Source organism: Equus asinus, chromosome 24 (genome assembly GCF_041296235.1).
Source record: "Equus asinus isolate D_3611 breed Donkey chromosome 24, EquAss-T2T_v2, whole genome shotgun sequence".
Lineage (NCBI taxonomy): Eukaryota > Metazoa > Chordata > Mammalia > Perissodactyla > Equidae > Equus > Equus asinus.
In genome coordinates this window covers 35341291-35362608 of record NC_091813.1, presented here as the reverse complement: position 1 = coordinate 35362608, position 21318 = coordinate 35341291, and the positions used below count along the sequence as shown (strand labels likewise).

Genomic DNA, 21318 nt, shown 5'->3' with positions numbered 1-21318 from the left:
TATGTAATTATTTCTTCTTTCACATTTTTAATCTGTTTTCCTTTTACTCACTTTTATTCTTAATAAATCTTATGAGGTATTTCCCATTACATTACATTAGTGGTGTTAAACAGTTTTGATTTTATCTTTTACTATTTTCTATATTCCACTTTATTAATTTCAAATTTAACTTTATATGTCCTCTTTCTATTTTGGATTGTTTGTTTTTCTGATCTCATGAAATAATTTACAAATTTTTTTGTTTTTCTTTTTTTGTTAAGACACTTATAGTACATTTTCCTCTGAGTAGAACTCTTGCTGTGTCCCTATGATTTTGTCATAAAGTGATGATTCTTTGCTTTGTAGAGATATCATAAAATTTCCATTTTTTTAGCTTGATCAAATAATGGCATAATTTCCAAATAATTCAAGGCATATTTGTTTATATTCTCATTATGCTTTATTTATTTATTTATTTGATAGTAATCAAAGGACGGGACCTATAAAAATTCCTTTGTTTTAAATTTCTTAGGGTTTCCTTATGACCGAGTATGGACAGATTTTTTGCAAATTCCCTGGAACATCCAAAAGACATATTTTCTCTCTTCAAGAGATAAAAACTTCTATTTATAGCTAATGTGAAACATTATTGATTTTATTATTTAATTTATTTCCTTTATGATACTTTTCTTCCTCTATCATATCAACAACGATTGCTCTAGTAATGACATTTTTTAAACTACTGTACCTAGTTGTGTGAGAGGGAACCAAGATTAGGCTTAATCTCAATCTACTGGTAAACACTCAAGTTGAAATGGTTTTTCAGGATATCAGTTTTGTAATCATAGCTACATTTTTGGGAATTTATTTTGTGGAAGTATGTGGTGAAGCAAACCACAGATTTCTGAAGGACAATACTGATTATAACATCGCCTGAGGCAACGAAACACTGGAAACAACCTAAATGCCCAAGAATAGGGGAAGGAATCAATTAATTTTGGCACTTACATTTGTTGAAATATCAGAGTTATTTAAAATCATATTTTAGCTATTTCATACAATGGTAAAACAATCAAAAAATAAAATTTAACTTAACAAACTTTAAAAATAAAGTTTAATAAAAACATAACTTTAACAGAGCAGAATATACAGCTCAATATTTAGGAGATTTGCAATTTGATTAAAACAGTATATATGCACAGAAAAAAGATAGTATACTAAATGCTAGCAATGCTTCATACTCAGGGATGTCACGGAAGATTTTTTCATTGTTCTCTGTAGATGTTTTTGCATATTAAAATTTTTCTACAATAAACAGCCATTACTTTGATATTAGAAAAGTATTTAACATCAGAAAGATTGTTAATACAAAGTGATTTATTAGTAATTCATGAAAATAGATCAGCATCTAGAACATATCCTAATTTCTTGGACTAATTTTTTCACAATCTCTGTAAATGTTTCTCATCTTGTTGCCCACTGGTTTTGCCATCACTTTTGTAAAGGATTTAACCAATGACAACAATATACTGAAGAATTTTACATATTGTGGTCATATAGCAAAGATTAAAATTGCAGCCCACTTTTATGTACATATTATTCAGTCTTCAAGAAAAAAAAATCATTTAAAAAATCAGAAGATGCCAAAGGGAAAACAGAAGGCAAGGGCCAAGTATAATCAGGGAATATGTAGGAGTTTGGAAAGTTCTTATTCTCCAAGGAAGATGGTATGAACAGTTAAGCTAAGATATCCTGAGCTTCAAAATACCTAATCTTTATAAAATAAAGTCATGAAAGCAATAGCAATGAAGAGTGATACTAGAGACTGTTTGTGTCCCCCAAATTCACCTGTCGAAACCTAATCCCCAATATGACAGGATTTGGAAGTGGGGCATTTGGGAGGTGATTAGGTCATGAGGGAGGAACCCTCAAGAATGGGATTAGTGCCCTTATAAAAGAGACCCCAGACAGCTCTTTGCCCCTTCTGCTATTTGAGGACACAGTGAGAAGACAACAGTCCGTGAACCAGGAAGTGGGCTCTCACCAGACACCGAATCTGCTGGCACCTTGAACTTGCACTTTCTAGCCTTCAGAACTATGAGAAATGAATTTCTGTTGTTTATAAGCTACCCAGTTTATGGTACTGTGTTACAGCAGCCTGAACCGACTAAAACAAATGAGGTTTAATTTTTTAATGTGATCAATAAGAAGTATTTTGCTTTGACCTCAACTTTGATGAAAAGTAAAAATATCAGATTCAAATGGATTACACAGGGGCATGCGTTATAAGTCTTTCCTGTCTTTTACTGAAGAATGGCAGCATATCAGACTTCTTGGTTTTAAGTACATTATGTTAAACAAACCCATAAAAGCAAGTCTTCTATCTTGCCAAAATGTAAAGCAGTTTGAGTAAAACACTCATAAGGGATGCTTAAAATTTTTCTTAACAATCTTCAATAAAATCATAGATGGAACATGAACACTGGAGATTCCTACAGATAAAAAATATTTGTCAAATATTTTCTACCCCACTTACCAAACGCAGATAATTGATTTTAGTGCAGCTGTGGATCTTGGCATTGCCCAGGCTGTAAATTCTTAATTATGTAGGAAAGTTGAGCCTGAAAAGTAAAACAAAGAAACACGTACAAATTAAACATCAAATGTAAAAATAAGGCTTGTTTTATGGGAAATAATTGGCATTTTTCATTATATCAAAAAAGAAGGATTACAAATTGATCCATATAACATTTCCTTATAAATATAAAAAAGCACCCACACAAAAGTATCATTGCCTTTAGTTTTTCCCTTAGCTATTCAAGTCTGAATCTGAACAGATGTGATTAAATATATCTATTCCATTTACGAAATCCAGATTCTTTTTTTTTTTTCCTTTTGAGGAAGACTAGCCTGAGCCAACATCAGCTGCCAATCCTCCTCTTTTTGCTGAGGAAGACTGGCCCTGAGCTAACATCTGTGCCCATCTTCCTCCACTTTATATGTGGGATGCTTGCCACAGCATGGCCTACTAAGTGGTGCCATGTCCGCACCCAGGATCTGAACCAGCTAACCCCGAGCCACTGAAGTGGAATGTACGCACTTAACCACTGCGCCACCAGGCCATCTCCCTCCCCAGATTCTTTTAATTGCTAGAATATACCAACAGATATTCATAACGTTACCATTCTATCACAGTACATCATGATATTTCTTTTAACTACCTTATTAACTTCATATACTCTTTAACATTGTTTCATTTATATTGGTACTACTCTAGCAATGTAATATGCTATAGTGGTTTTAAACTCAAAATCTAGTCAATTTATTCCCAGTTGTCTTCATAAATACTCTAGAGTATTAGAAGGATGCAGACCACATAAACTACAAAATATTATTAGGAGTATCTAGTGAAATATCTACTCTTTATGATATTTCACAAAATTATTCAATGTCACTTAATGCTTCCTGATGGCATCTTTGTAGAAGATTACTACTTTAAAAGGAATTAAAAATGCAGTTAAAAGCAGGAATATTTTAATTTTGTGTAGTAGGCATCAAGTAGGAAGACTTTTCAAGGAATATTTTAAGAGGTGCCCAACTTTCACCCCTTAATACATACCCTTGAAATAAAAATCTCGAAATATTGTATAAAGCCTTTTATTCAAAGAGGTTAATGTGATTTTGTGTGTGTGTGGATAAGCAAGCCAAAGTGGGAAAGAGCGAGTGAGAGAGAGAGCTAGAGAAGGAGAAGGAGAAGCGGAGAAACAGAAATCAGAAGAAAATGAAAACAGAAAAATAAAACAGAAGTCAAATGAAAAAAATAAAAGTGTCCACCTAATGTCTGTAAGAAAATTACAGTCAAAACATATTACCGACCTCCAAAGAAAAATGTTTCATTGTCTCTAATTCATCTGTACACTTTGTTTCATTTATCCCTCTTGATACAAGTCAGAATTTATTATCAGTTCACCCAAACACTGGCTTAACATAACTTTTCATCCTCTCTTGAAATTTCAAAATTCCACAGGTATCTTTAGACTTGAGTCCTTCTAAGGCCCAGAAGCAAAAAGCATTCCCCATGTTGTTGAAAAAGAAAACATTCAATGTGAATCAAAAAGGAAATGAATGTAAAAATGAGGGCAAAGAATGTCACATGTACAGCTTGCCACTGTTGTTGGGCCTATTTTTCGTCCACTGGGTCAGTGACCTCAGTGCTCGCTACTGTCTAGTAAAACGGTTTGAGCGACACCTGTTTTCCCCAAACCCTTGACCCTCACTCAGCTGGCAGCACTGACACGCCCTCATGAAGTGCATAGCAATGGAGTGAAGGAAATGGGCAGCTGCCAAGGGAATTTTGCCATACTTTTTGACTAACCACTTATACATTACTCTCACTTCATGTGTAATGGAGAGAAATGCATTTTTAAAATTGAAGAGCAGTATTGATTACTCTAAAAAGCTTTAAATTGGGTTTCAAGTTATCACAACTTTATTCATTGTCACATGTCGGCAACATGACCTTGTAAAATATTTGAGCCCTTCTGCAAAAGCATTCAGGTTTTTGTACCTCAGTTTTAATACCTATCTCAGGAGGAAACAGTAGGCAGTTTTTTCCTGATAAGTTTTATAAATTTGCTTAAAAATTCTAAATTTTCAATAAAACAGAAGTTACTGAACTCTATTCAAAGAAGTGAAAGAGCAAATGGTCTTTCCTAAACTGAAACATATGTGAAATATTGAGATGCTGCCACTTAATCATTTGAGTTGCTCCACTCATTTTATTTACTTTTTTCAGACTCATCTTTGCAAAAGCCAGCCAGCCTATGTATGTGGCAAATGGATGCAGTTCTTATGATGGCTAAACTATGAAGAAAACATACTAGTTTGATTATTTTGGTCATATTAATATGAATTTAAGTGCTGGGCATGACGTATATAAGGTAGATGACAAAATTTAATCCTCTAATTAGTATCAAAAAAATGATCTCTCTCCAAGGAAAGCAGTGTTTTGAAAATAAATCACAGTATTTTCAGTTAAGTAATTGCCCCAAATTATGAAGAAAGAGGAGAATGGGAAATGGAGAAACTGGAAAAGATAGTAAAGAAATTAACAGCCTTCCAAGGATTAGTATCCTAACAGCAGTATGGCAGGAGAATCCTTTTTCCAGCTCCTTATCATTGCACCTGCTTAAGAGATCCTCCCTACGTCCTAAGGGCTGAAATCAGAGTCAGAACAGGTAGGAGGAGGCCAACATCATGCAGGTCTCTAGCCAGAGCGCCAGATCATCAGCCAGCACTCTCGCCTTTATGGCTGGCTTGATTAGCAAGACCTGAAATGTATTCTATAAGGCCCAAGACCTGCCCTTTTTTGGCAATGACAAAATTTGGCTTTGAGAAATATATGCAAACAGGAATTAACAAGCAAAGAGATTGCAGCTTCATGCTTAATGATGCATTGGGAAAATAAACCACGGCAGATTAATGTAGAGCATAGCACCAAGCAAAAAGTGTCAACTCTGCCACCACCATCACAACGACTAGTTAGGGGTTTTCTTAGTATCTCCTACTCAATAAGTACCAGAGTGGAAATGAATTTACAAAAAGACCAAACTGGATGAAAGAAGGCAGTGATGGCAAAGCATAGCAGCGGAAGCTGTAATTAAGACAAAACGTCTTAAGATTAGACACTGGACTCAAATAGATGTAGTGGGATTAGAGATGATTTAAAACCATGATGTTCTTAGAGATGGGACTACCATGATGTTATTTTAAAGAACAAAGAAATAGAGGCCAACCCAGTGGCATAGCGGTTAAGTTCTCGCTCCGAAGCCCAGGGACTGCCGGTTCTGATCCCCAGTGTGGACCTACACACTGCGGACCCACACACTGCTTATCAAGCTGTCCTGTGGCCAGCGTCCCACATATAAAATAGAGGAAGATGGGGAGAGATGTCAGCTCAGGACCAATCTTCCTCAAAAAAAGAAAGAAAGAAAAAGGGCCAGAGTTTTATCTTTAATTGCTCACACTAATACATCGCTAAGAGAAACAGTAAAAATGAACCAGAACTCTCTAAAACACATTTCATTATTTTATAATATGCCTGAGCTAACTTTTGAAAATCTAGATATAGTATAGTTTTTGTCTTTTCTTCCAAGGTAAAAGCTTGTGACAAATGAATCAAGTGCCTTTAATACTTTTTTACATGTTGGCCACAAAATATAAAGATTGTGACACAAAGATGTTCTTCGTAACATTGTTTATGACTAATTCATTCATTCAACAAAATTTTTGGAGAATTTTCAATGGGCTAGGCAGTATGCCTACTGTTTAGAAAAAACCCTAAATGCCATTAAAAAAATAATCATTAATTATGGTACAGGCATAGGATGAGCTGCTATGCAGTTATTAAAATGATGTCTACGGAATGTTTGATGGCTTTGGAAAATGTTAATGATTTTATATCGAGTAAAAACGTGCACTTACAAAATAGCACGTACCATATTATCTGAGACATGTAAAAATTGCATTAAAAATGAAGGAATATTCCAAAGTACAAACAGCAATTGCCTTTAGGTGGAGGAATGAGACACACTTTTCTCCCCTGCATTGCTTTTTATACAGAACATGTATTAATTTAATGATCATTAACAAATATTTGGATTTTTGGCAAATTAGAAATATCAGAATTTGACCTAACTGACCATCTGATCCGAATTTTACTCTCTATGTGTAAGGACTTGATTGAGTCTCACAGGATACAAGACACTCAGACAGCTTTCATAGACACACTTCCCTGGAAAGCACAGTGCTTGATTTTGTGGATTGCCTGGACCCATGTTTCACATTCTTAAAATGCTTCATTTTCCTAATAGCCAGCAGATACATTTAAGACTTCTTGCTAATAATCAAATCAGGTTTGACATATTTCTTATTCTATCAGTTTTATGGATTTATAATTTACACACAATTAAGTGCACCTATTATAATTGTACATTTGATGAATCCTGAAAAATATATACACTGATGCAACTATTCTAATAGAAATACAGAATACCTCCATGAACCCCAAAGGTTCTTTTGTGTTCTGCTGCTTTGCAGGTAATCTTTAGCCCTGGCCCTGGCAATAAGCAAATACTGATCTGCTTTCTGTTACTATAGATCAGATTTGACTTCTAGAATTTCATATAAATGGAGTCATACTCCTTTTTTTTTTTTTGGTGAGGAAGATTGGCCCTGAGTAACATCTGTTGCCAATCTTCCTCTTTTTTTTTTTACTCCCCAAAGCTCCAATACACAAGTGTACACCCTAGTTGTAGGTCATTCTAGCTCTTCTATGTGGGATACAGCCACCACAGCATGGCTTGATGAGCAGTGCGCAAGTCTCTGCCTAGGAGCCGAATGGGTGCACCTGGGGCCACCGGAGCAGAGCACACAAACTTAACCACTCGGCCACAGGGCTGGCCCCTATAACCTTTTGTACATTATTCCACTCAGCTAAATTTCTCGAGATCTGTCCATGTTTTTGCATATATCAATATGGGATGCTGTTATATACACTCTAAAAAGGCTAAAAATAAAAAGATCTATGATATCAAGTGTTGGTGAGGAAGTAGAGGAATTCGAAATCTCATGCCTTGCCAGTGGGAATATGAGACGGTTTAGCCACTTCAGAAGATAATTTGGAGTTTCCTATAAAGTTAAACAAACACTTACCACATGACTCAGCAATTCTACTCCTAGGTATTTATCCAAGAGAAATGAAAACATATGTCCACAAAAAGCCATGGATACAGATGATTATGGCAGCTGAACTAGAAACAACAGTTATAAGAGCCATAACTGGAAACAACCCAAATATCTATTCATAAGTGAAAGAAGAAACAAATTTTGTCATACATACACAATGGAATACTATTCAGTAATAAAAAGTTGTCCTGCTTATGCATAATTTTTCAAAAGCTAGTTTGATAAAACATGTTATCCTGAGAAAAAGGTTTTAACAATGGAAAAATCTTGGAGATTCACATACTACTACCCAGTGAGGAGTTTTTTAAAAATTTTATTTAGTTTTAAATAAGCTTCATCCAAGGTTTAAATTAATAAATACAATTATCCATTCTCAAGCACATTTGTCTATTATTCATTTTTAAGGCGAATATAATTTTTGATAACATTTGTTATATATTTAAGAAAAGATATTAAACTCGTTAAACCAATCAGGAACCTGAAGTGAATAGTTATTACACAAAAACTTAGACATTTTACACGAATTCTCAGACTCCTACTAACTACTAACCTCTAGTGAAAGGCTTATTTTTCTTCAAATAAGAAACTCCAATAGTCAGAAATGAAATTGTTTCATTTTTCTTTCATTTAAAAAGCACATACTGAACACGGAATTAGACACGGTCCCTGCTCAGTTGGTTTCACAATCTATAATGCTAGCCTGATGTTCTTTCTGTTCTAGCTCAATCTTAGAGCACACACTTGATAGGAACTTGTTTACTGTTGCTCAGATATACTCTTGTGCCCTGATCCACTACTGAAAGAAAGTTCAGAGTCCTTTGAAAATCCAGGGCCTTGGGCATGCTGGAAGGCCAGGCACAATAACATCCACTTGTATCAAATAAAGGACAGTTCTGTGTCAAGAATGGAATTCTAATAATGATTTTCTTCTTTCTAGTTTACTATTTAAGAAAGCTTGCCAGAAATATTTAGAGAGCCAACTTTACTTCTGAATGTGTGCAAGCCTGTAAGCGTAGCACAATGCCTAGAATAGAGTATGTATTTGTGGGATGGTGGAGCAAATTAAAAATAGGTATTTGAAATGAAACATTCTATGTCAACAATAATTCTGATATTCAGTCATGGTCTAAAATTATAAACTGATTAAATTCTAAAATAAACCCCTAAAAATTATTATCCATGATTTATTCACATCCATGATTTTTACAATCCTGTTCAAATGGTCTCAGAAATCTCTGGTCATCATGGATATTTCTTACACCATTTTCTTGAATTTCTTTCTTTCAGGAAATTCATTCTTCGCTGGAATATTGGAAACAACATAATATGCAGGAAGAAAATGTACTTGTTCAGACTATGGGGAAAAATGAGAAATTTTATAAATTGTAGACCTACTGTATCTCAAATACTAAGCAAAACAAGTTAATTCATCCACTCAACAAATATTGTTTAAGTGCCTCCTACTATCTCACATTCCAGAGGAGCATTTCAGATTGGCTGGGGGGTAGGAGGGGCGGGTGCGAAGGAAGAGAGACAATGAACAAATAAATTAGTGTATAATTTTATGTCAGGTTACAAACCTGGTTTCATTCATTCTCAATGTAATCTTGCAACTCCACTATTTTGTAAATAGGGAAATTGCAAACCAGAGATGTCATCTAACTTGCCTCAAGTCATGTTGTCGTACACCAATAATTTAACCCAGGTCCTCTGACTGGGAATCCCTTGATGTTTCCACTTATTTATATTAGTGAAAATAATCAGAAGACAATCACTAAGTTCATATATTATAACCAACAAGGAAGAAAATGGAGGGGGAATGGGAAAGGAGTTTAGAAGTAAGCGCCTATCTCTGGGTGAAAGCCATGAGAATATGTGTTATGTACCTCCCACTAAGAGAAGTACAATTGACCAAGGGCCCCAGCTGCTGCACTGTGAAATCCACTGTGGATTTCCACTGAGGCAACAGTTCCCATGGGTTCCCATCCCAGCCAATGACAGAGCACAGCGGGGATATTAAATGATGCGCATTCCTAAGGGACATGGGACTCCTCTTATGGCTGACTTGGATTTGAAGACTCCCTGAAGCCCTTGCTGAAACGTCCTTAGATAGCGTCTTTGTGAAGGACATTTCCCTCCTTCTCTCTTTCATTCGCATTGTCTGAAGGTGCTCCCAGCCTTAAGCACGTCCCTCATTATTTTATCTCAAAGAAGTGTTTCCTCTAATAAAATACTTGCATGTATAATCCTACATTGGTGTCTACTTCTTGAAAGAACCAGACAAGTGGTACCAAAATTGATCTGAAGCAAATGAGCTTATGAGAGGAGGATGGGGATTTGCGACTGGTGTCTCCACCACCAGGCAGGTGGAAGGGACACCATCCTCTTTAGTATATAGGGCATGGATAGTCCTTAGCACAATATGGCAGCTCAGTTGCTGAAGATTTCACCAATGATGACCCAGGAAAATGTCCCGGTGGAGCAGCATGATGTGGCAGGTGTAACAAAGCAGACTTCTGAAAAATGGGGGGCAAACAATGCTTATAAAAGCAGCAGAGTAGGACACCCTTCAGAAGCATGATGAGAGACTGAGGGTTGTTAACAAGGAGTTTATGGCTAAGTGTGTGAACCCACAGAGTCTCAATTGTAGCGTACAAAGAGGCCCTTATGACCCGTAGTGAAAGGGTGAACACAATTAAGTGAGAGGCTGAAGAATTAATTGCCAGAATCCCAGAAATACAGACGTGTTTGAACATTCAACCAGGACAGGTTTTTTTGCAAAGATGAGGGCTCTGGTAGGGAAAACCTAAGATTCTGAAAAATGAGACAGGAAAATCTGAATGGATGACCTTGATGACTACTCAACCCATTGGCCACCCCTGGACCCTCTGAGCTTGCAAAGATAGCCTGTCTTTCCTTAGTGAGAGCTAGTACGTCCACTGGGCTGGAAGATGCTACAGACGCTTCTCCCTCACAAGGCAGTATGCACCCCCTCAGAAGTTGCCCCAGATCCTCTTCTGACTGCCAAATCATTAACTTAGGGTAAAATCCCAGCATAACCTGACCAGGAGTGTGCTAGGCCTGATAAGGGAGGAAGAGACTCTACAGTTAAAATATTGCAAGAACCAGTTGACATATTCTGGCAAGAATGAAGGGAGGACTCCTTGGATTGTGTTTTGAGGGTGTTTGATCAAGGGACCAACATATATGCTAGATAAGCAAGAATCCATTGCTTTCAATGCACTTCCTAAAGATATGGAATTTAACATCCTAGCAAAAACTCCAGACAACAGGGCAAATTTGCTGCTGGGTTGGCTTTTACATGTCTGTGAAAAATAACGGCCAACTCTCAGCAAAATAAAGGTGCCCACATTGCTCTGGCAGATAGTAGAAGAACAAATAACAAGATTGAGGGAAGTGAGCATGCTGAATGGATATGTTATGTAAGGCCAGAAGATTCAAGAGGACATACCCTTCACCAAGGCAGCTGTGAATGTGCTGGCAAGAGAGGCACAAGAATAACTAATAAGCTCAATGATGGTTCTTTACAGGCTAGGGATGGTGGTAGGAGGGGCGGTTACAGAGCTGTGCTCTTTAACATCCATGGTGATAATGCCTTCCCCCTAAGTACTAGAAGCTAGGTGATAGCACTTAATTGCCAGAGCTAAGTGACTTCAGTTACAATAACAAGTGAAACTGGAGAGACAGTTAAGAAATTTAACCTTCAGAGAATCGTGGAAATGGCCAGCAAAGTTGCTGCTTGACATCTAAAGTCAAAAAACAAACAATGAACAAAAACACAGAAATAGAGTAGGAAGAAAGGGTGCTATAGTGGGTCCAGGCCCACCATCCGGGCCATTCAATATTTTATAGCATTGGAGGATCCAGCAGACCCTGTAGTATTGGAAAAGGTGCAATGTGGAACTTACAGCAAGCTCAAATAAAGACTCACGACACAGGCCCTGGGGATTCTGGAGTAAGGCCAGGCACAGTAGAGAATTATTCACTCTTTGAGAAACATCTCTTGTGTGTTACTGGGCTCTAGTAAACACAGAATAATTGACCATGGGACACATACTAGCCATACATCTGAAACTGCCCATCACAGCTGGATTCTGTTGGACCAGCCAAGTCATAATATCAGACAGGCCCAGACACAGTCCACTGGTCATGGGAAAGGAGCTCAGACCACATGTTACCCACCACAGTTATGCCAGTGTCCCTCCTCTAGCTTGTGCTTCTGATTGTGTGGGAGTTCCTGTATCGCCAGCTAAAATAGCAGGAAAAAATCTGAGCTTGACTTTTGGATGGATTCCCTCAGTATGTGGGTGTAAGTAAAATGTGGACAGGGGCTGTATTACAGCCACATTTGGGACTGACCTTGAAAAATGGTGGAGTGAAAAAATATCTTGCTAACGGCAGTGCTATGGGCAGTGCACTTCGTTATCCATTTTGCGTGGAAAAGGAGAAGTAACCTTAGGTAAGAACACATAGATTTCTGGGCAATTGTCAATGGCTTCACCATTAGGGTCTAGAGGGAAATGAACAGGAACATCAGAGAAAAAGAGGTCTAGAGCAGACGCAAGTTGATGGACATATAAGAGTAGGCACAAGGTGTGAAGATTTTTGTATCACCAATTGTCTACCAGAAAGCATCCACTATAGAAAAGCCATTAAGAAACTGAGTGGACAAAATGACTCATACAGTTGACATTAGCCAGCATTCACTATCAGGTACTCCAGAACTGGCGTGATGGGTACTCAAATGAAGTGAAATGGGTACTCGAAAGAAGTACGGGAATGGGCCAATGACCATGGAGTCCATTAATCATAATTCATACTGCACCACACAGAAGCAGTCAGCCTCTGAGAATGCTTGAAGCCTTCTAGACGTGCAACCAAAATTGCAGTGCTGAGGAAACACTCTGAAAGGATGGGGTATGTTTATCAAACCAGAGACCCCCTATATGGTGTTTTGTTCCGATAGGAAGAGTACATGGGTCCAAAAACCAAGGAGTGACTCCGGTGAATCCCACAACAACTCTTGTTGTGCTTCCTGTCCTCACAATCTTGAGCTCTGCCAGGGAACACACCAAGAGTCCCATCAAACTATAAGTTATGGCTACCATCTGGGAACTTGGGAATACTACTGCCCAGAGACCAACAGGAGAAAACAAGAGGCACCATAGTGGCAGGAGGAATTGATTTTGACCAGTAGAATGATGTAAGGCTGCTTGCATAATGGGAATAGGGAGGAATGAATGTGGAACCCATTTGGATTCTAGTACTCCCTTTCCCACTGTAAATGTGAACAGTCATATGAAGAAACTTGGACTGTGAAGGGTATGATAATCAAGAGTTCAGAGATTTCAGGAATGAAGGTTTGGTTCATACCATCCGGCAAACCAGCAAGACCTGCTGAGAGAATCACTGAAGGAAATCTAGAACGAAGAGTAGAGGAAGGAGAGGAGGAGTACTGGTTACAGCCCAGGGGTCAACTGTAGTGATGGGAGCGTTAGTTCATCCCACTGACGTCCCTCTTAGTTTTCACTCAGGAAGAAAGGCCCATGGAAACCCTGGAGCCACTGCTCCTGGACCTGTGTGGAGAAGCAGAATTGAATGGGGCAAGGGGCTCAATGAGTTGGCCATGAGAATGAGTTTGGCCAACCCAACATTACAAGGAGTATAACTGACCCTAGACCTCAGCTGTTGAGCTCTGAAATCCATAGCTTCATTTATGCTGAGGTCATGTGTTCCACGGGCTACTCCCAGCTAACTGAGTGGCAGGAATACTAAAGCAGACCCATTCCTGTGAGACACGGGACACCTCTGGGAGGCAACTTTGGTTCGAGAGCACTCTTTTACAGCCTTACCAAACCTCCCTTAGGCTGCAGGGCTGTCTAGCACACTGTCAACCAATGTCCCCTCCCTCTTCCCTTCACTCAGGGTCATATTTGCATGTGGTTTTCTTTACTATACCAGCTTTACCAAGCTCCCTTCCTATTTTCCTTCACACAGATATTTCTCCTAATAAAATCCTTGAACTTTTAATCCTGTTTCATCAACTGTCATTTGAGAGGCTCTGTAACATCCTTACATATTATTAAGTTTGAGTTTTATGGATAAGTCCTAGGTCCTCATTTAACACCACAAGGAAAGTGCAGCAAACTAGTGAAAAGACCATCTTAAAGACACATGGCAATAAGTGAGTGTACGACAATATGACCATAGAACAATGCAATTTTTAAAAACTAATGTAGGTAACGATATTCACATCTTTGCAGTTGTTCAAAATGGCATCACTAAAGGGATAGAGGGTCTAAGTATCCTTATCTACCCGTGAAAGATACACAACCTGAGAAGGGAGGCTGGACAACGTTCAGACTGCTGGGTGTTGCAACCGAAAGGCAGTAAAAATTGTTTTTCAACCCTTCCTTTCATCTGTTTCAAAAATTAAGGAAAGTTAGATTCACATTCCACAGCAACACTTGGTAAAATCTCCCACTCCACCTGTTCCTTGCCACTGGGGCTCAGGTCTCCCTTTCTGCAAGCCTCTTCCGATCGCTCCACATCTACCTTCATGAGCTTCCTCCCACTTACTTTCTACCAGATTTCCCACTTTCTTTTTTTCCCTCTTTACCCATTTTTATTACAACACATGTCTGACCAAAGGTTGAAAATGTTTCCAAGAAAATTTATATTACTTGTATCCAAGATATTACTAACATCATTAGAAAGTACTTTTGAACGGTTAAAAGTGGCAACGAGCTGTTGGAGCAGCCGAGCTTCCGGAGGTCTTCAGGTGAAGGTGACCTCCCCAGTGTCCTTTAGCGCTCATTTTCAGCAATTCTGTCTTCCCTACATCAAACTCTTAGGATATTTCCTCTTTAAAGACAAGGAAAATGACTAGCCAAAGGTGCTTCTACAAGAGTGTAGAGGATTGACAGTTTTTGAAAGTCCTTTAACTAGGTTATTTTATTTACATTTCCTTATTTTATTCTTCTGCAAAAAGCTAAACTTCAGTCTGTCAGGATTGTCATAAACTCTGAATCATCAGTGTCAAAATAATGTTATTTTTTTACACTTACAAAGTTGTTCTCTTTGAGTTGTTGTGTTTCCTGAAGTGAGAGTTTTCCAGGATTCAGAGTCCAGAAAGTTTAGCATAATTGTTTTGAATTAAATCACCACTATCAAAGGTTTCCAATGTTAATATTTTTCTGTCAATCAAGAAAGGTAGAGTTTTGGGGAATCATTCATTTTAGGTCTTCGTCAATATCAACAGAAAACATGGAAAAAGGATGCATTGCTTTTTTTTCTTCCAGCTTAACTTTGTATTCGTGGTTTCCTTACATCTGCACTTATCTTTTTAAAATTCCACTTAAGGTATAATGGAAAGGTCTCTGTGCAGTAAGCTAAGAATTCTGGAACTCAGTCATAATTCATTTTCTTTATCATATATCTCTTCTCAAGGTAAGCTCTAAGACAAAAATAAATTTCATAATATTTTTATGTTTGCTGAAGCTGTTGTGATGACAGAAATTACTTCTAACTGTTTTGAATGACTTTCATCTACGATAAAAATGTTACATGCCTTTTTCTTTCTTAACCAAACTTATCAACCATGTTGTCAGTGCAGCAAAAGTTAGCAATGAATGCTGTATTTTTAATACAAATTTCACAGGTGACACAAAGATATTTTTTAAATTTACATATAATTTATTACAGTTTATGGAAATATAGTTTCTCAGATCAAGACTGAGTAGTATTTATACAGGTGAATGGTGTGTGTGTATATATATATATTTACATATATTATATATACCTTAACATATATCTATATCTACATATCTATATGTATAATCTACTTGATATTAAGGTGTCAAACTATAGTTAATATATGTGAACTATCCATTACAACATATGGGTATATATTTTGAATTTCTCACTTGATAAAATAGGTTGGTCACTTGTATTTTTTCCTTCCACTCTTTTTTCAAAAGTTGTGTAAACGCTTAAGGTAGAGAACTATCTAGCATAACATCAATTTCCTTTGCATTACCTTCTTGATTTCCCCGTGAAATGAAGGCTTGTGTTCCCTCTAGAACATCTCTAAAATTCCTTGACATTCCATGTACTGTTTTGATTGTTTCTGAAATAATTCTCAGGGCCCATAATATATCCATGCCTCATATCTAAAGATACATTGTATATATTAGAGTTGATCTGAACACTTTCCAAGAAAAACTGCAATATGTATGGTTATAAAACTATATCATAACTGTTTTTATGTTTTCCTTATATGTCTACTATATAAACCCAAATTTTCTGAACACAATATACTTTATTCAAAGAATGATTAATTCAACCTTGTTAAAATTGCTTCTGTCTTCCCAAAGCAAGCATCATTATGTTTTTATGCAGGAGAGTAAAGATCCTAATGTAACACTTCCTCTTCCTCTTCAAGCCCCTCTCCCCTCCGCAGATGCACACAAATCTTCTGGTTACAAGTGGAAGTTTAAATAAATGCATTTATTTCCCCTCTTCCCTGAGATCTATTAAAATGAAAGAAAGAAGACAATGATATAAATTCGTAAATGAAGGAACAGATGAGGGGCCTCAGCAAATAAGAAAATATAATACATTTCTGGAAGACGTGGAGAAGGCAGAACAAAGGAAACAGAGGAAGATATTTCCTGGGGAGAGTGAAGAGGAAGTGGAGCCGAAAAGGGAGCTCCTCGCTCTTTGGAATCTCAGAGCATTGGGAACTGAAAATGCCAGCTAAGACAGGATCGGATGGGAGATTGGGTACTAAAAATGCATTAATTCAAAGTCGACACAAAACAAGACTCACTGGCCTGAGCACAAACCATTGCCCCAATTTGGGTGCAGAATGCCAAGCAGATAAAAAGTCCACCTCTGATAGTAAATGTCAACAAATAAGTTAAATCTGAAGTGTCCTCTTTACAAAAATTGAAAGACCTGAGTGTCTTAGTTCTGGCTGCTATAATAAAGTTCCATAAACTAGGTGGCTTATAAACAATAGAAATTTATTTCTCACAGTCCGGAGGCTGCAAGTTTGTGATCGGGGGCCACCCTGGTCAGATTCCAGTGTGAGCCCTCTTCTGGGTTGTGTACTGGTCTCTGCTCCTTGAATCCTCATGTGAGATAAGAGAGAGCTTAAGAAAGATAGCTAGGGAGCTCTCTGGGGTCCCTTTTATAAAGACGCTAACCCCATTTATGAGGTCTCCATCCTTGTGACCTAATTACCTTCTAAAACCAACATGTTGGGGGTTAGGATTTCAACATATGAATTTGGTGGTGGGGTGGGGGGACATAAACATTCAATCCATTGCACTAAGATCAACAAATTTTGCATTTTGGTGACTTCAGAAAATTGGCTAATTCTTTGTATCACCACCATGAGGTCAACCTGCTTTTTAAAACTAAACCAAAGAATTGGTTATTCTCACTGCCTCCACTTCCTAACTTGTCATTCTCTCTTGGACCTGCTCCATGAAACAGTTTTTGACAGGGTGACCAAATACCTCATATTTTAAAGTCTGATGATTAATGTTCAATTTTTCTTTCCTTTTTTTTTTTTTTCAGCTCCCTTGTGAGCCTTGATAGTTGATCTCTCTTTCTTTCTTGAAACACATTTCCACTTGGCTTTCAAGGCCCCACACTTTGCTGGTTAACGTGCTACCTCACTAGCTGGTCCTTCTCAGTGTCCTTGGCTGGATTCTTTTCTCCAGGCTCAGCTGTGAGGCCTCTTCTTCCCTCTACGTATACTCCCTCCATAGGTGATCTCATGCGTTCTCATCCAACAAACAGAATTAGAAAAAATTGTTTTAAGCCACAACATCTTGAGCTGATTGGTTTCACAGTAATACCTAATGGAAATACAGGATTAACTAAGGGATTGCATATATGTGTTATTTGTATATCTATTGCCATATGCACAGACTTTTAAAATATAAAACTGTAGCATCCTGTACAGGTTGTTTTGAAAATTACTCTTTGTCCTTTTCACTTTTTGTAATTATGTTGTAGGCCACTAAATATCCTTCAACATCATTGATAGTGGCTGCATACTTTGTTGTTTGGATGTGCCAACATTTACTTAAATAATACTTTGTTATTTGACATTAAAACTGTATCCAATTTTTTCACTGCTATAAACAACCACGTAATGAGCATCCTTACAGCTAAATCTTTGCACACCTTGGTAATTTAGTCATAATAAACATGTGGAAGCATAGTTGTTAAATCAGTAAGTACAATAAATACTTTTGCCAAATTTCTATGAAGAAAGTCTATAGCCAATTTACATAACTACCAACCACACATAAGAACTATATCCCTGGTCCTTAATGCCTAAGTTAATTTTTGGTATCTAGTCTTAATACTGTATAAGAAAATAAATATATTTGAAAATTGAACTTGCGATGTTGAGAAAAATATCACAGGCAGGCAAAAAAATTCATCTTTATGATGAATGATAGAATATTCATTAAAGCAAATTCTTTATCTCAGAAATTGAAGAGATTGGCACTTGAAAATTAGTTCTAACTTAAAATTTGAATGGAAAAGAACTCTATTACAGAAAAAATTCTGACTATATCATTTTTATTTTATTATAACTTCCTTTGAATCCTGGATTCTCTTTTTACTGAAAAAAATATACTGATAGACATTTAAGGCTTAATTTAGCTGCTTTCCTAACACCCATTAATTATTTCAGTTACACTATTAGTTAAAGAGTATCTTATGCTTGCTGAATGATCTCTACTAGATTAAAAAACAAGATTTCCAAACATTTAGCATTTTTTAAAGACTGATATTTTAAAAAGTTTTATTGAGGCATAATTTTTATACAATAAACCATATGTACTTTATATGTACAATTTTATGTTTTGATATATGTATAAATCTGTGAAAACTTTACCAAAAATTGAGATAATGAACATATCCATAACTCCTCCAAAATTTCTTCAGTAACGTGTCTTTCTCTTCCCTTTTGGTACCACCCCCCCAACTCCCATCCCAGGCAACCACTTATCTGCTGTCACTGTAGATTAGTTTGTATTTTCTAGAGCTTTATATACATGGAATCATGCATTATGTAGTCTTTTTTTGTCTGGCTTTTTTTACTGGCATAATTATTTTCAAACTCATCCATGTCATTGCCCATATCAATGGCTCATTCCATTAACTATCACCATTACAGTATATATCTTCAAGTGATATATACTACTTCGTGTATAATATAAGAACCTGACAACAGTGTACTTCAATTTTCCCTCCCTGGCCTTTATCTTACTGTAATACAGTTTATACATATATAAACTCCACATGACATTGAAATTGTATCTATTTAAACAGTTGTCTATTTTTAAGGAAATTTAAATAAAAAGAAAAAAGCATTTTGTATGTACATATTATTTACCATTTCTGATGTCCTGCATTCCTTTGTGTAGATCAACATTTCTTTCTCATGTAATTTTCCTTCTACCTGAAAAACTTTCTTTAACATTTCTTTTTTTTTTGAGGAAGTTTAGCCCTGAGCTAACTGCTGCCAATCCTCCTCTTTTTGCTGAGGAAGACTGGCCCTGAGCTAACATCTGTGCCCATCTTTCTCCACTTTATATGTGGGACGCCTACTACAGCATGACTTGCCAAGCAGTGCCGTGTCCGAACCTGGGATCCAAACCAGCGAACCCTGGGCCACCGAAGCGGAACATGCAAACTTAACCGCTGCACCACCGGGCTGGCCCCTCTTTAACACTTCTTGTAGTGTGGCTGTGCTGATGATGAATTCTTTCTGCTCTGGTATATCTATAAAAGCCTTTATTTCAATTGTTTTTGAAGGATATTTCTATTGCAAATCTAGGTTGGCCATATTTTTAAAACATTTTTAAAGATGTTGGTCTTCTCGCATTTTTCTCCAAGAAGGAATCTACTGTCCTCCTTACCTGTGTTTGCCTATGTATAATGCGTACTTTTTCTCAGGCTGGTTTTAAAATTTTCTCATTATCACCATTTTTATCAATTCAATTATGATATGCCTTGGTGCAGTTTTCTTCATCTTTTGTGCTTAGGTTTTATTGAGATTCTTGGATTTGTAGGTTTCTAGTTTTCATACCCCTTCATTTCAACTATTCCAAGTATACACATCTTAACCCACATAAAGCTGTCCAACAGCTCACTGGCGCATGTTTCCTTATTATTATTATTATTTTCCCTCTGTTTCATTCCAAATGGTGTCTATTTTTATGGCTTCAATTTCACTAATCTTTTCTTCTTCAGTGTCTAATCTATTCATCCACTGCAGTATATTTTTCTTTACCAGAAATTATAGCTTTCATTTCTAGTAGTCCAACTTGGAATTTTTTGTAATATCTTCCATATCTCTACTTAACTTTTTGAATATATGGAATATATTAAATACATTTATAATAACTTTTAATATCTTTGCTTATTTTAACATGTGTGTCTGTTCTGGGTTGGTTTAAGTGGATTGATGTTTTTGATGTTTCTCTTCATCATGGGTTATAATTTCCTGTTTCTTTGCATGCTGATTAATCTCTGATTGGATTCAGGACATTATGTCTTTTACCTTGTTGTGTGGTAGATAATTTTGTATTTCTTAAAATACTCTTAAGCTTTGCTTTCGGATGCAGTTAAGTTTTAGAAATAGTTTGAGCCATTCTGGTCTTGCATTTAAGATTGCTACTTCAGAACAGGGAGTGTTTATCTATGACAAATTATTCCTTGTCCTTGAGGCCAGACTCTTCTGAGTACCCTGCCCGATTATGAGTTTTTCCAGTATGGCTGGTGGAAATGGCACTACTACAGGTGCTTATAAGAGCCAGGCACCATTCCCTCTAATCCTTTTGAGTGATTGTTTCCAAAGGCTGAGGTATTTTCTTCACATGCAAGCACTGATCAGTGCTCTCCTGATTACTGGAGGGGGGTTCTCTCTGCAGATCTCTGAAGTTTTCTCTGTGTACAACTCTCTCCTTTTCTGTACTCTCTTCTGTGAATTCTAACAACCTTGGTCCTTCTGGACTCCCAACTGCATCTCCTCATTTCAGGGAAGCTGGCAGACTCTGTCCATGTTCCCTTTCTCTGTGCCATCACCTGGAAACTCTCTCAGGACAGTTAACTGAAGCAATCATTGGGCTCACCTTGTTTGTTTCCTGTCTCTCTGGAATGAAGGTTCTTCACTGAATGTTGTCCAGTGTCTTAAAACCATTGTTTCAATATGTTTTTCCAGCTTTTGAATGTTTCCAACAGGAGGGTAATTCTAATCCTTATGACTCCGTCTTGAACAGAAATGAAAGTTTACACTAATTTTTTTAAACTATTATTTACTTAGCTTAAATGTTTTACTTTCTAGGGCTATTAACTACGTGAAAGTGGGGGGGTGGATTACAAATCATCTTCACAATATACTGCTTTTGTTGTGTCACTCTCTGCTCCAGAACCCAAAATGGCTCTTCTTGCCAAGTTAAATATAAACACAAACACAAGCCAATAAAGGTAGTTGTATAAAGGACTAAAACAGGATTTTCATTTTTTACAGCTTTCTTA

The 21318-nt window shown here is 37.0% G+C and overlaps 1 long non-coding RNA gene across 5 annotated transcripts in view; it reads right to left on the bottom strand.

Moving 5' to 3' along the window:
- LOC106848476 (uncharacterized) overlaps window positions 1–21318 on the bottom strand; it is an 885659-nt gene that overhangs the window by 151865 nt on the left and 712476 nt on the right. For all 5 annotated transcript variants that reach the window (XR_011497674.1, XR_011497673.1, XR_011497671.1 and 2 more), the window contains one exon: window positions 2516–2600. This is a non-coding gene — a long non-coding RNA (uncharacterized lncRNA). The remainder of the gene's footprint in view (window positions 1–2515; window positions 2601–21318) is intronic.